Source organism: Mesocricetus auratus, unplaced genomic scaffold (genome assembly GCF_017639785.1).
Source record: "Mesocricetus auratus isolate SY011 unplaced genomic scaffold, BCM_Maur_2.0 Super-Scaffold_100030, whole genome shotgun sequence".
Lineage (NCBI taxonomy): Eukaryota > Metazoa > Chordata > Mammalia > Rodentia > Cricetidae > Mesocricetus > Mesocricetus auratus.
Window position 1 is genome coordinate 4,483,648 of NW_024429211.1, and position 15,689 is coordinate 4,499,336.

Genomic DNA, 15,689 nt, shown 5'->3' on the forward strand with positions numbered 1-15,689 from the left:
CAGGAGATGATGTACAACCCTGCTCTTTGTACAGACTTGTAAGGGCTTTGAACTACTTATATTTCCTAATTTAGAAACTGCCTTACCAAATTTGTTTGCAACAGTGTAGAATGAAAGAACTCCAAACATAGTCGCTTTTCTCGAAAAATGCGGAAGAATCCTGATTGTTTTCTTTATGAATTTGATTATCTCTGTTTTGGGATTATTATTAGTAATCGTTCCCAAAAAGTTACTGCAAGCCATTTCCTGTATTTGTTTTCCTTCCATTAGGAGGAAATTTCCTCATTAGTTAAAGGTTCAATAATTTCTGCTGTGTCTCTTCCAGTCAGTTGACGAAGCCTTATCTTTTAAAATCAAATCAGAGACCTATTCTATATACACTTTCAATTATTTATTGTGTTTATGTGGCAGAAATACCCAGTCTAGTATGTCATGCCTGTGAATTAATATTCCTGAGGTGTATTCCTAGAATGTAAAATAACCAAATGCAGTTTAGTTTTGGATCCACATGGTCCACATGTGCTTCTAATATTCTCTTTCCTAACCATTCTAATTTTTCTCAGTCTCAGCTGATAGTATTTGTCAACTATTTAGGTCTTTGTCTCCTTTTAAGTTCATTTTCAGGTGTTTTAAATCATGCCCTTCTACTGCAATAATTGTCTGTTTTTGAGAGATTTCTCCTAGTATTTTTTGAAGATGATTAAGAGTCTCTTAACGATCTCTTCTGATCTGTACATTCTGCCATCTAATTTTCTGTGAATCTATTGCATAACCTAAACTATTAATGAAATTTCCTCTACATAGTTCTTTCTGGGGCAATTTATAATCCCCAGTTGGTCGAAGTTTACTGCTTCAAACATCTTTTCCAAAGAAACTTTGTTTGAATCAGGCAATAATATGTCGTCCATATAATGAAGTATTAATGATTATGGAAATTGTTTATGAATGATTGCCAAAGGATTTTGCACAAAAATGGCAAAAATTCGGGTTATTTAACATTCCTTGTGGCAACCGTACTGCTTAATAAGTGTTATAGGTAAGTATGATAAGTGAACTTTTCTCTGTGTTTTCCTTGAAATGCTACAATGAAGAAGCAATACTTTAAATCCAAAACTACAATTGGTCAATTCATATCTCATGTTGACAAGATCGCATAGGCTGATTCACCTAGTGTATAACTTTCAGATAAGTAACCGTTCTCAAATTCCAAGACTTCTTTTGGTAACAAATACAGGTAAATTCCATGGACTATTTGATTCTTCTGTATGTCCATCAATTAGATGTTCCTGAACTAACTTTTCCAAAGCTTCTAACTTCTCAGAGGCCATAGGTCATTGTCCTACCAAGACAGGTTTATATGTTAGCCATTTTAAGGGTAGAACTTTTGGTTCCTCAGAAGATTTCGCACTAGCATCCTGTTTCTCTACAGCCTGTATTTTTGCAATCTGTTTTTTATGCATTGCAATATATTTTATACCACTAAGATCTTGTCTGTGATTCATATCGGATACAGGAGGAATGTTAAACTGTGTATCTAATTGCTGTAATAGAGCATGAGCATCTTACTATCATGGTAATACATGGAGTAAATTGTACTTTTTTGATGATGAGTTCCACATCACAAGAGCAGTTTTGACACCCAACTTGGGAAGAATGACTTTCAGTTATTTTTTCATGTTTATATTTAATGAGGAGCACATTGCACTCAGACATCTTATAGGATGCAAAAGGATACAATCCCAACTTGCACAAAACACATCACTCAGACCCATGCCTCCTGAGAACACTCTCATGAGAACACAGAATTGTAAGGAGTTGCACAGAGACCTTTGAGACAGAGCAGTTGTACTCAGTTTTTTCAAATGTAAAGCTAATAAACCTTAATTCCTACACTCATAATAATTGAGAACCATACAAATGAAGATGAATAAACATTTCATTTATGTTTCACTGAGATACCATATAAGGAAGTCTCTAGGAGTGCTGACATTTTTTGAATGGATACCTGTAAATAAAAATATTTAATGAAAAGGAAACTGAATGGAGAAACTTGAACTAGTTTAGTGCTAATGTACACAGTTCTCACACAGAATCCATGAAGGAAATTCTTGGTTGCTATGCAATTATCATGTTATTATAGAAAATACCTTTTTTTCAGAGAAAAGATGCATGCCCTCACATTTACAAGTGCCATGGCCAAATATTCTTGAAAATATCTATGACAGGACAGGCATCTTAAATGCTATTAATGTGCAAGGATACAGCACCACGCTAAGGAATAAACCCTGTGATCATACACACCAAAGAACTAGTCCCTTTCATAAATTATCTTAATACTGACATAAAAACATAAGAACATTTGTTATTCTTTCTCTTAATACATTCTCAATATAATCTTATAGTGATGTATACAAGAATACACAGCAAACACATCTTTGTTATAGGATCCATGTCCTGTCTGTGTTTGAGGACCACTTCCTATATCAGTTCAGGCTAGAAATATCTGTCAGGACACAATTCCACCCTGCCTCTGCTGGTTTTGTCAGCCCAATCTTTGCCAATTTCCTCATTGCTCCTCTCTCTCTGTCACTGGTTTCCTTGCATTCAGTTCAGTGTTTGAATGTGGATGTTTGCCTCTGCTTCCATCAGTCACTGGATGAAGGTAATTGCATATAAGGTAGAGGTCAAGTTCATCATCAGGAATGTGCATTTAAGGTGGTCTCTCTACTATTGTTTAGTTTGCCAGTTGGTGTCATTCTTTTAGATTGCTAGAGGTTTCACTGGTGCCAGAAACATCTTCAAACCTATGACTCCTCTATTATTGTATTTCTCATCCTGTACTCACTCTATTCTACCACCCACTCAACTTCCTGTTCCCCCATGACCTACTCTCTCCTCCACTTTTCCCATTCTCTTCTACACAACTCCCACTCCCCCAACCTCCCAACATGTTCCCAATCTGTTCAGGAGATCTTGAATCATTCCTCTGCTCTGGGGTAGTCTGCATATCTAACTTAGGTACTTTCCTGGATCACAGACACTCTGTCAGTGGAATTGCAGACAGGCACTATTGTTATCCATATCTATAATCCATATATGAGTGAGTACATGACATGTTTGCATTTTTATAACTGGGTTACCTAAATCAGGATGGCTTCTTCTAGTGCCATTATTTGCCTGCAAAATTCAAGATTCCATTTTTCTCTGCGAAGTAGTACTCCATTGTGTAAATGTACCATATTTTATCTACTCACTCTTCAGTTGAAGGGCATCTAGGTTTTTTCCTGTTTCTGGCTATTTACAAATAATGATGTTATGAACAGATTGTAACTGATGCCCTTGTTGTATGAATTTGGATATTTTGGATATATGCCTGAGAGTGGAATGCTGGATTTTTGGGATACTGATTCCCAATATCCTGAGGAATCTCCAAACTGATTTCCAAAGTAGGTGTATATGTTGGCAGTCCCAACGGCAATGGACGAGTATTCCCTGATCCCAACATCCTCTCCAGCATAAATTGTCTTCGGTGTTTTTTATTTTTGCCATTCTGAAAGGAGTATGATGGTATCTCAGCATTGCTTTGACTTGCATTTCCCTGGTGGCTAAGGATGTGGTGCACTTTCTCAATTGTCTTCAGTCATTTTAAACTCCACTATTGAGATTACTCTATTTAGTTCTGTACAACATCTTTTAATTGGATCCTTTGTTGTTTTGGAGACTTACTTCTTGAGGTCTTTCTAAATTTTGGAGATCAGCCCTCTGTCAGATGTGGGGTTAGTGAATATCTTTTCCCATTCTGTATACTGACATTTTGTCTTGATAACTGTGTCCTTTGCCTTACAAAAGCTTCTTATTTTCAGGAGGTCCCATTCATTAAATGTTGATCTCAGTGTCTGTGCTATTAGTGTTGTATTCAGGAAGCAGTCTCCTGTACCAATTCATTGAAGATTATTCCCCATTTTCTCTTCTAAGATTTTCTGTGGGGTTTTATTTATGTTGACATCTTTGACACTTTTGGACTTAAATGTTTTTCAAGGGGATAGACAGAGATCTATCTGCAGTCTTCTGCATGCCTATATACAGTTATGCCAGTACCGTTTGTTGAAGATGCTTTCTTTTTCCATCTTATAATTTTAGATTCTTTGTCAAAAATCAAGTGATTATGCATATGTTTGTTAAAATTTGAGTTTTCTATTCCATTCCATTGGTCTACCTGTCTATTTTTGTGCCAATACCAAGCTGTTTTCAGGACTATAACTCTGTAGTAGAGCTTGAAGTTAGGGATGATGATTCCTCATGAAATTCCTTTATTGTATACGGTAGTTTAGGCTACCCTGGATCTATTTATCCCATTTAAACTCCACTAGCATTATAGGTCACATAGAGTGGAATTCCTTTTGAAGTCACGGATGTAGCCACCAAATATCATTTGTCCTGCTTTTTCATTGAAAAGACCCCGGCTGTTTGAATGGCATCTTGTAATATCTGTTTTAACCATCTCAATCATAACCTTTCAGTTCCAAGGTAAACATGCTATCTTAAATGTTAATGCCTCCAATTATTTCCTATCTCTTCTTTATTAATTCTCAGTTACCAGACTCTCATTCCTACTCGTCTGATCCTGTTCCTGAATTCAGAGGAATACAAGGGGACCCATTTGGTATGAATATTCCAAAGAAACAGAGAGAAAATTTTAATAGTCAAAATTTCTGATTTATTTTTCTGTGAACTGTCACATTGTTCTCACAGAGTTTTCACGATTTACTTTCTTAGCTGTGAAATGGGTGACTCTAAGTATACTATTTACAAAAAAGCACTCAAAAGCCATACTTAAAGCTCGAGGTAACTGTTTACTGTACTTCTTTAGAAAAAAATGGAATACGATGTGAACCTCAGATGGCTCATGATCAGACAAGTTAGCAAGAATAAATGCTACAAAAAGTTTTTATGCAACTATTAGTGTCATCATGAATGTCCATTATGCAGGCCAAAGACTACAGGGGCTTCATTAGATTACTTTTCTGTGTCTCCTAAGGCAGATGGAAACTCACAGTGTTCCTGTGCACTAATGGACATGTCAGTATGGCAAAAGCAGATGCCATTTAATTTCATTTGGATTAGTGAACTTGTCCTGCCATCCAGATCTCAGGGAACATGAGACAATTCCTGAGAATGGAGCTGGCCAGGCATTCTCCTTTTTGCCTCAGATCCACAGGCCCATAATCATATGGAGCAAAATTTTAATTATATCGGAATTATGGAATTTCAATTATATGCATAACATCACAAGGTGCAAAAAGGCTGCCTCATCTCAATTGAAATATGCCAAGAGAATGGGAGTATGGAACCTAAGCAGGCAATAATTTTGCAATTAAGAACGCTGAGGGTACTCATCCAACTCTGGTGATTATTAAATAATGTCAGAATGAAATGGAAAAGAGCTACGCAAAGAAGTGGAGCTGAATGGTCTTGGACATTGTAAGACGCAGTGCCTGATCAGAAGCTAAAATGTTTTCACCTGACCTATCATATGCCTTCCCAATGGTCTGTCAGCTAATGCTATGAATGCAGGCAGTGAGGATGATGGTGAAACGGGTGAAGGGTTAAACTTGTCTAGGGGTGGAAAACAGGTAAAAACAATTAAATATTTTCATTATCTCCCCATTGCATTAATTAGCAATGGCCCGAAATTATCATGCTTGGGTGTTTAGATGTACAGAAGCTGTGCTTTGCATTCTGCTGACACTGATTTGAAACTTTTGGCTCTTCAAAATTTTCCTTGATTAAGAAAACTGATTCTGCTTGATCCCTTGCAGGAGCCTAATGCAGATGGCCATTTGTCCGAAGCACCCTGAGACCTACCTTCTAGATGGTCTTTGTCTTCCTGGTAATCATCAATTTTTCCCCCTACCAGATATAGCTATGCCTTCTGAGTTCCCGGGCATATGGTGACAAATGAAAGTCAATGAGAGAAGTGATGACACAAAAATCATAATAACATTACACTTAGTCCCATGGTAAAATACAGGGAAGAAATATGGGCCTAGTCTCCTCAGGTCATTCTCATAGGCAAGTTCACAAGCCTTCATTCACCTAGCAATGTTTCCCTTGATGGGGAATCCTGTGAGGTCCAGGTGCTCTTCTTTAGGAAAGCACAGACACTGCCTCAGAAGGCACTTGTTGGCACATACTATGCGTGTCAAAACTGCAAGGAATAAGCACTCTGGTCATGTCCATCTCTTTTCATCTACATTTCAGTTATCCTGGATGCACACTTGGTAGCCCAGGAATTTCACCTTCAGGTAAGGAGAAAGATCATACTCAGTGCCTAATATCTTTTTTATCAATGCCTTCAAACATTAGAAAGCATGACATTCAAGGAAACCAGTGACAGTTAAGGCAAAGAACTTGTGCTCTCCCTTTCTTTTGGGAGTTCCCTAGGACTAAGCCCATGAGAAAAGACTGTTGATCGAAACTACCTTGTTTTGTAGAATTCCAAGTAGTAGATACTAAGAAACAGACCAGTGACTGTTCAGGGAAGTAGGACACAAGGATTGGATCAGGACATACAGGCCCTGTCTCTTGCACAGCTCAGTGATAGCTGAATGTGATCTTGAAATCCCTGCCTTGGGGTTTCTTTCTACTTACCTTGCTGATTGTTACTGCTGAGAAAGAGCTTCATGTTCTCTCTGTCTCAGGAGGGTGACATGCTCCAATATTGCAAATATGGTACTTAAGAATGGCCACCTTGCAACCCCTCAACTGCATGGAAATTACTTGGTTAAATCTCTGGGTCTTATAATGCAGAATGAGACTCACAATGTTCTAGTACATATCAGTAAGGCAAACTCAGAAAAGTTTCCTTTCATTAACTTTAGAGAACTTGCACTGCCTTGCAGGCATCAGGCCAAGTGAGGCAATTAGGCAAGTTTCATCTGTGCAGGCATTTCACTCTTTGCCTACATTCATAGACTCATCATCATGTAGAGACCCACCCACCACAAATAAGTGTCATGGTATTTCAAACACATGAATGACATCCCATGCTTCAAAAGGATTCCTCTGCTCATGTGATAAGGAATGTGCCAAGAGAAGGTGTGTAGACATCCTAAGAAGGCTGTACATGCACAATTAAGAACTTTGAACATATCTATCTTACTATACTGATTAGTCTATGATTTCAGAGGGAAACAAGACAGCGCTGTGTTAAGAACTGCAAATGACAGGATGGAACTTTTATGACACTGTGTATGATCAGCTTGGGCAGCAGATCAGCACCCATCCTGAGTCTACACATGGACTTTGGACTCCCATCAAACAATGTGAGGTGCACTCTCACCCTCAACTCTATTGACACCCCATGGAGTGCTTCACTCTCCCTGGGGAATTGAGGGGATAATGGGGGGGTTGGGGGGAGGGTATGGGATGAGGGGAGGGAAAGGGAGAGGGACTTGGAATTGACTTGCGAAGCAACCTAGTTTCTTATCTAAATTTAAAATGAAAAATAAAAAAGAGCTAAAAACTTTTCACCAAACATGTAAAATGCCTTCCCAATGGTCAGCAAGCTGATGCCGTGAATGCAGGAAGTATGGATGAGGGTGAAACAAGTGAAGCGTTATACTTGTCTAGGGGTGGCAAATATGTAACCACTGTTAAAATTTTCATTATCTCTTTCAAGGATTTGATTAACATATGCCCCCAATTATTATGCTCAAACATATGGACGTTCAAAAACTGGGCATTGCAATTCCTCTGACACTAACATGACATTTTGGTGATGCAAAACTTTCCATCAATAAGAGAACTGATTCTACTTGATTCTTTGCAGGAGCCTAATGCCAGCTGACCATTTGTGTAAACATACCATATATTCTGTAACCATTATTCAATTGAGGAGCATATAGTTTGTTTCCAGATTCTGACAATTACAAATACTGCTGTTATGATCATAGTGGAACAGATGTCCTTTTTGTATGAAATTGAACCTTTTGGATATATGTCTAAGAGTGGAATCCCTGGGTCTTGTGGTAGACTGATTCCCATTTTCCTGAGGAATCTTCATACTGATTTCCAAAGTGGGTGTATGAGTTTGCCTTCCCTCAAGCAGTGACAGATTGTTATCCTCTCTTTGCATCAACTCTTGCATAAATTGTTGTCATTGTTCTTGTTTTTAGCTATTCTGACATGAATAAGTTGATTTCTCAGAGTTGATTTGATTTGCATTTATCTATTAGCTAAGGATGTTGAGCACTTTCTCAAATGTCTCTCAGCCATTCAAGATTCTACTATTGAGAATTCTCTTTTTAGTTCTGTACCCCAGTTTTAATTTGCATTCTTTGGTGTATTGGGGAATTGTATCTTCTGTTTTTTTAAATATTGTAGATCAGCCTTCTGTATGATGTGGGTATAGTTAATATCTTTTCCCATTTGGTGGTCTGTCTTTTTGTCTTGCAGACTGTGTCCTTTGCCTTACAGAAACTTCTTAGTTTCAGGAGGCCCCATTTGTTAATTGTTAATATCAGAGTCTTTGCTACTGGTGTTATATTCAGGAAGCTGTCTTCTGTACCAATTAACTGAATATCTCCCATTTTCTCTTCTAAGAATTTCATTGTGTTTGTATTTATATTGAGGTTTATGATCCATTTGTACTTAATTTTGTGCAAGAAAAATATAGACACGGATATATCTACAGTCTTCTGCATGCCTATATCCAGTTATACCAGTACTATTTTTTGAAGATGCTTTCTTTTTTCCATTGTATAATTTTAGCTTCTTTATCAAAATCAAGTGTTCAGTGGTATGTGAATTCATCTCAGGGTGTTCAATTCAATTCCATTGGTCCACCTGTATATTTTTGTGCCAATACAAATCAGTTTTCAAGACTATAGCTCTGTAATAGAGCTTGAAGTTACAGATGTCCCTTTACTTTATAGGGTTGTTTAGCAATCCTGGATCTATTTATCCTATTTCATTACAATAGAATTCTAGATCACATAGAGTGGAATTCCATTGTGAAGTCACTGATGTAGTCACCAAATATTATTGATCATTCTGTGCTTCTTCATTGAACTGACCTCAGTGAATATGTGCAGGCATCCTTTACCGGAAGTGCTTGGACAATTAAGAAATTTGAATGTACCCATCTTACTATGGTGATAGGGAAATGGGATAGCACTCGTCAAAGAACAAAAAATGACAGGTTGGAAATTTTATGACACAGTTCATGATCAGATGCTAAAATACTTTCAACAAACCTATAATATGCCTTCACAATACTATGAATGCAGGAAGTGAGGATGAGGTTGAAAAAACTGAAGAGTTAAACGTGCTAGGGGTGGCAAGCAGGTAACCACCATGAAAATTTTTCATTATTTCTTCTATGGCTCTGATTAGCGATTGTCCCAATTATCATGCTTGAGGGATTGGGAAGTCTGAAGATGGGCATTACAATTCCAATGACACCAACATGATATTTTGGCCCCCAAATATGTTTCCTTGGGTAAGAGAACTGATTACCCTTGATACCATGCAGGAGCCAAATGCCAGATGCTCATTTGTCTGAAGCTCACAGAGATCTACCTTCTAGGTGGTCTTTGTCATCCTGCTAAGCAGCAATGTTTGTGACACAATATCAAGTATAGCTATGTCTTCTTAGGACCCAGGTTTATGATGACAAGCCAATGTCATGAATAGAGCTGATGACACAAAAATGATGCAAAATCAGATTATGCTGAGGCCCAAGCAAAAGAAAAGGTGAAAAACGAGGACCTAATATCCTCAGGCCACTCTTATAGGCTTTTGCACAGGGCCTCATTCACCCAGGAGTATTTCCCTCTCTTTGGAATCCTGGGAGGTACAGTTGCTCTTGTTTAGAGGAGCACTGAGCCTCCATGAGCAGGAAATTGTGGCACTCTCATGTATCAAGGATGCCAGACATCAGCACTCTTCTCGTGTCCATCTCTTCTCTTCTCTTCTCTTCTGCATTTCAGTGATCCCAGATGCCAACATGGTGCCTCAATCATGAGACATTCATGCAAGTGGAAATATCAGCCTAAGTGGCTGGCTCAATCCTGGAGATGTGCATTCAAAGATTGAAATTCATGAACTTCTATGAATACAAAAACTTGCAGCACAAAACTTGTGTTCTCCTTTCCTTTTGGGAATCACTTAGCAATAAACCCATGAGACCAGGATGTTAATTGAAACTACAATTCTTGTGGAATTCAAATAATAGGTATTGAGAAACAGAGGACTGGCTGGACTGGGAAGTGGTTCAAAATCCTTAGGCCAGGATGTTCAGGGATTCTCCCTGCACAGCTCAGTGATAAGTGATTGTGATCTTGAAATCCTGCCTTGGGGTGTCTATTAAACTCTCATGGTGTATGTTACTGCTGGAGACAGAGCTTCGTGTTCTTGCTGTGTCAGGAATGTGGCATGCTCCAAACATTCAAATATGTCACTTAATAATGTATACGTTGCAGGAAATCATCTGCAAGGAGAAAATTTGGTTACTTCTCTGGGGCTCATAAGACAGATGTAGACTCACAGCATTCTACTGTACAAATTACATATCAGTTAGGCAACCTCGGATATCTTTTCTTTTGTTAGGATTAGTGAACTTGTCCTGCCATTCAGGCATCAGGCCACATGAGGCAATTTGTCAGGATGCATCTGGCCAGGTATTCCACTTTTGGCGAGATTTACAGGCTCTTCATCATGTTTAGACCCACTAGTAACACATCAGTGGCATGGAATTTCAACCACATGAATGACACTCCAAACTGCAAATGCTTACATTGCATGTGTGATAAGAAATGGGTCAAGAGTACAGGTTTAGGTATCCTATACACAGTGAAGGTCTCTAAAGAAGCATAAACCTGCCACAAGACCCAGCAACTCCACTCTGAGGCATATATCCAAAAGATGCCTATTCATACAACAAAGATGTCTGTTCCACCATGTTCATAGCAGCTTTATTTGTAATAGCCAGAACTTGGAAGCAACCTAGATGTCCCTCAACCGAAGAGTGGATAGAGAAAATGTGGTACATCTACACAATGGAGTACTATTCAGCAGAAAAAAGTAATGGAATCTTGAGATTCGCAGGCAAATGGATGACACTAGAAGAAACCATCCTGAGTGAGGTAACCCAGTCACAAACAGAGAAACATGGCATGTACTCTCTCATATATGGATTTTAGACATAGGTCTGGGGAGTGCCAGCCTACAATCCTATGGCCAGAGAGTCTGGGAAACAGAAACTTTATTTAGTGGCTGATCGAAGAAGAGGCAAACTCCCTTGGTTAAGTACTGAGCTGAACTCAAGAAAGCCAGTAACAGAGAGGGAGGACTGATGATCAAAGGGATTAAGACTGGGCTGGTTTAACACCCAGAAACAGCTGACCAGACAAAGATTAACTCTTGAATCCCAGGCATCAGCCTGGGAATCCAGCATGGGACTGATCAAGACCCCCCTTAATCTGGGTGTCAGTGAGGAGGCCTAGGGAATCTATTGAGCCTTGGGCAGCAGATCAGTACCCATCCCAAGTATACACACGGACTTTGGACTCCCATAGAACAATGTGAGGTGCACTCTCACCCTGAACTCTTGGGGAAGTGTCTAGGCCCTGCCCTATATGAAATGACAGACTATTGACACCCACATGGAGGGCCTCACCCTCCCTGGGAGAATGAGGGAATAACGGGGAGGGGTTGGGGGGAGGGCACGGGAGGAGGGGAGGGAAAGGGAGAGGGACCTGGAACTGACTTGTGAAGCAACCTTGTTTCTTATCTAAATATAAACTGGAAAATAATGTAAAAAAAAAGTAATGGGTCAAGAGTACAGGTTTAGCTATCCTAATCACACAGTAAATGGGCTATAAAGAAGCATAAAGTTATGCATCTTACAATGGTGATTGGGCAGTGATGTCAGAGGGAAATGGGATAGTGTTGTGCAAATAACTGGATATGAATGTTCTTGGACCTTGTAAGACAAAGTGCCAGATCAGAACCTAAATCTTTTTCCACAGACCTAAAATATGCCTACGCAATGTTCTGTCAGATAATGATATGAATGCAGGTGGTTAGGATGTTGGTTAATCATTTGAAAGTTTAAACAAAAAGCTAACAAGCATTAAAATTTTTCATTATCTCTTCCACAAATTTGATTAACAATTGCCATCAACTATTGGGTGTTCAGGAGCTGGGCATTTCAATTCCTCTGATACTGACATGACATTTTGAGGACACAAAATTTTACTTGACTATGAGAATTGAATCTATTTGATCCCTTGCAGGATCCTACTGCCGGTTGACCATTTGTCTAATGCTCACTGAGACTTACATTCTAAATGGTGTTTGTAATCCTGGTAATCAGCACTGTTTGTGACCCACTATCAAGTATAGCTATGAAGTCTGAGGACGCGGGTCTATAATGACAAATCAATGTCATGAAGAGAGGTGATGACATACAAATCATGCTCAATAGGATTATGCTCAGGCCCTGGCTAAAGGACAGAGGAGAAATGGGGGCCTATTCTTTCTTGGGACATTTTCATAGGACAGTGAACAAGCCCTAATTCACCAAGGATTGCTTCCCTCTCTGGGGCATCCTGTGAGGTCCAGCTGCTCTTCTTTAGGAATCCTGTGAAATCCAGTTGTTCTTACTTAGGAGAGCTTGAGTCCTTCCTCAGAAGTCACCAGTTAGGGCAATCTATGTATGTCAATGCTGGCTGGCCTCAGCACTCTGCTCATTCCATCTCTTCTGTTCTGCATTTCAGTGATCCAGGATTCAGTCTTCTAACCCACTCATTTCACCTTCAGGTAAGTGGAAAGTTCATGTTAAGTGCCTAGGTCTATTTTGGATATCCACCTTCAAACATTAGAAAGCATGACCTTCTAGGAATGCAGTGACATATAAGGCATACATCTTGGTCTCTCCCTTAATTTGGGGAATCCAATAGGACTTACACCATGAGAAAAGGTTGGTAATTCAAACTGCCTTATCTTGTAGAATTCCAAGTAATAAGTACTGGGAAACAGAGCAGTGACTGTTCGTGGAGGTGGGACAGAAGAATTGGGTCGGGAATTTAAGGATTTTTCCTTGCATAGCTCATTGATAGTTGAATGTGATCATCAGGTCCTTGCCATGGAGTATCTATCTACCTACAATACTGATTGTCACTGCCAGGGCAAGAGCTTCATATTCTCCCTGGGTCAGGAGGGAGACATGTTCCAAACTTGTATAGACAATGCTCACGAATATTCACTATGCAAGACCTAAACAGCAGGCAGATCAATATGTTACTTTCTGGGGTTCATGAGGCAGACAGACACCAACAGTAATCAAGTGCACAAATGTACATATCAGTTATACAAACACAGATAATGTTTACTTTCTGAGCATTAGTGATCTTGTCCTTCCATGCAGGCTTCAAACTAATTGAGGTAATTCAAAAGGGTGCATCGGGCCAGGAATTACCCTCTTTGCCTAGATGAACAGGATCATCAATATGTAGAGACAAACTCACGACACAGCAGTAGCACAGTATTTCAAACACATGAATGACATCCCAAGTTGCAATGGCTTCCTTTGCCTATGTGATAAGAAATGGACGAAGTGTACAGTTTTAGGTATCGTAAGCACACAGTGAATGGGTTATAAAGAACCTCGAGGGTATGTATCTTACAATGGTGCATGGGCAGTGAAGACAGACTGAAATTGGGATAGAGCTGTGCAAAGAACTGGAGATGAATGGTCTTATACCTTGTACGACACAGTGCCTGATCAGAAGCAAAAATATTTTTAGCAGACAAATAATATGCCTACCCAATGATATGTCATCTAATGCTATGTATGCAGGCAGTGAGAATGAGGATAAAACATTTGAAATGTTGAATGTTTCTACCAGTAACAAACAGGTAACAAGCATTAAATTTTTACATTATCTCTTCCACGACTTGTATTAACAATTGCCCCCATCTATCTTGTAGAGAGTTTGGGTGTTCCGAAGCTTGGCATTTCAATTCCTCTGACACTGACATGACATTTTGGGGACACCAAATTTTCCTTGACTAAGTGAACTGATTCAGCATGATCCCTTGCAAGAGATTATTCCTGGCTGATATTTGTCAGAAGCTCGCTGAGACATATCTTCTAGATGTTCTTTGTCATGCTGGCAAGTAGCACAGTTTGTTTCCCACTATCAGGTATAGCTATGCATTCTGAGGATGGGGATCTATGATGACAAACCAATGTTATGAAGAGAGGTGATTGTAGGAGTGAACCCCACAAAGCTATCCGCCCAACAGGGCGGGGTCAATGTAGAGATAAAAGGTAGTGAAAGGAAAAGGGGCCTCCCTCTTTTCTCCTGGAAGCCAGCCACACTTCTAACTCCTGGTATGTGCGACTCTCTCTTTCCCTGATAAATAAATGTATTGTTTTTCCCTATATAGCCTCGATTATCGTTATAGGTGATGACATAAAAATCATGCTCAATGGGATTACGCTGATGCCCAGGCTAAAGTACAGGGGGAAATGGGGGCCTAGTCACCACTATTCTCATAGGCCAGTGCACAGGCATTGAATCACCCAGGAGTGTTTCCCTGTCTATAGAATCCTTTGAGGTACAGGTGCTCTACTTTAGAAGAGCATGAGTCCTACCTCAGAAGGCATTAGTTGGGGCAATCTATGTATGTCAAGGCTGGTAGGCATTAGCACTTTGCTCGTGTCCATCTCTTCTGTTTTGCATTTCAGTGATCCAGGATGCTGTCTTCTAACCAAGTAATTTCACCTGCAGGTAAATGGAGTGTTCATGGTAATAGCTAGATCTCTTTCGGGTATATGCCTTCAAACATTAGAAAGCATGACCTTCTAGGAATGCAGTGACCTTTAAGGGATACAAGTTGGGCTCTCTCTTGCTTTTGGGAATCCCCTAGACCTAACCATGAAAAAGGTTGGTAATTCAAACTGCATTGCCTTGTAGAATTCCAAGTAGTGGGTACTGGGTAAGAGAGCACTGACTGTTCTCTGAGGTGGGAAACAAGGCTTGGGTCAGGACGTTCAGGAACTTTTCCTTGCATAGCTCAATGATAGTTGAATGTGATCTTCAAATCCCCTTCGTGGGGTATCTATCTACTTCCCATACTGATTGTTACAGCAGGGACAAATGCTTCCTGTTTTCACTGGGTCAGGTGGGTGACATGCTCCAAACTTGTATAGACGGTGCTCAAGAATGACCACTATGCAAGCCCTAGACAGCAGGATAACTCCATGTTACTATTCTGGGGCTCATGAGGCAGACAGACATGCACATTAACCTAGTGCACAAATATACATATATGTTAGACAAACACTGATACATTTTCACTTCTGTAGGATTAGTGAAATTGTCCTGCCATATAGGCTTCAGCCTATTTGAGTCAATTCGAAAGGTTGCATCTGGCCATATTTTCCCCACTTTTCCTAGATGAACATGCTCATCAACAGGTAGAGACACACTCACCACACATCACTGGCATGCAATTTCAACCACATGAATGACATCCCAAGTTGCAAAGACTTCTTTGCATATGTCATAAGAAATGGGCCAAGAGTCCAGGTATAGGTGTCCTAGCAGGTGGTGATTGGCCAATAAAGAACATTGAGGGTATGCGTCTGACAATGGTGATTTCTCGCTGATATCAGA

At 39.7% G+C, this 15,689-nt stretch overlaps 1 long non-coding RNA gene, 2 other non-coding genes and 1 pseudogene across 3 annotated transcripts; all 4 read left to right on the top strand.

Moving 5' to 3' along the window:
• Positions 1 to 3,940: 3,940 nt before the first annotated feature.
• Positions 3,941 to 14,308, top strand: LOC121134746. The gene is made up of 3 exons (XR_005871949.1): positions 3,941 to 5,890; positions 6,262 to 6,305; positions 12,783 to 14,308. It is a non-coding gene; the product is annotated as an uncharacterized LOC121134746 (long non-coding RNA).
• Positions 5,943 to 6,017, top strand: LOC121134966 (annotated as a pseudogene).
• On the top strand, positions 9,664 to 9,742 carry LOC121134868. The gene has a single exon (XR_005872076.1). It is a non-coding gene; the product is annotated as a small nucleolar RNA SNORD115 (small nucleolar RNA).
• On the top strand, positions 12,428 to 12,506 carry LOC121135028. Its single transcript, XR_005872221.1, has one exon. It is a non-coding gene; the product is annotated as a small nucleolar RNA SNORD115 (small nucleolar RNA).
• Positions 14,309 to 15,689: the final 1,381 nt, after the last annotated feature.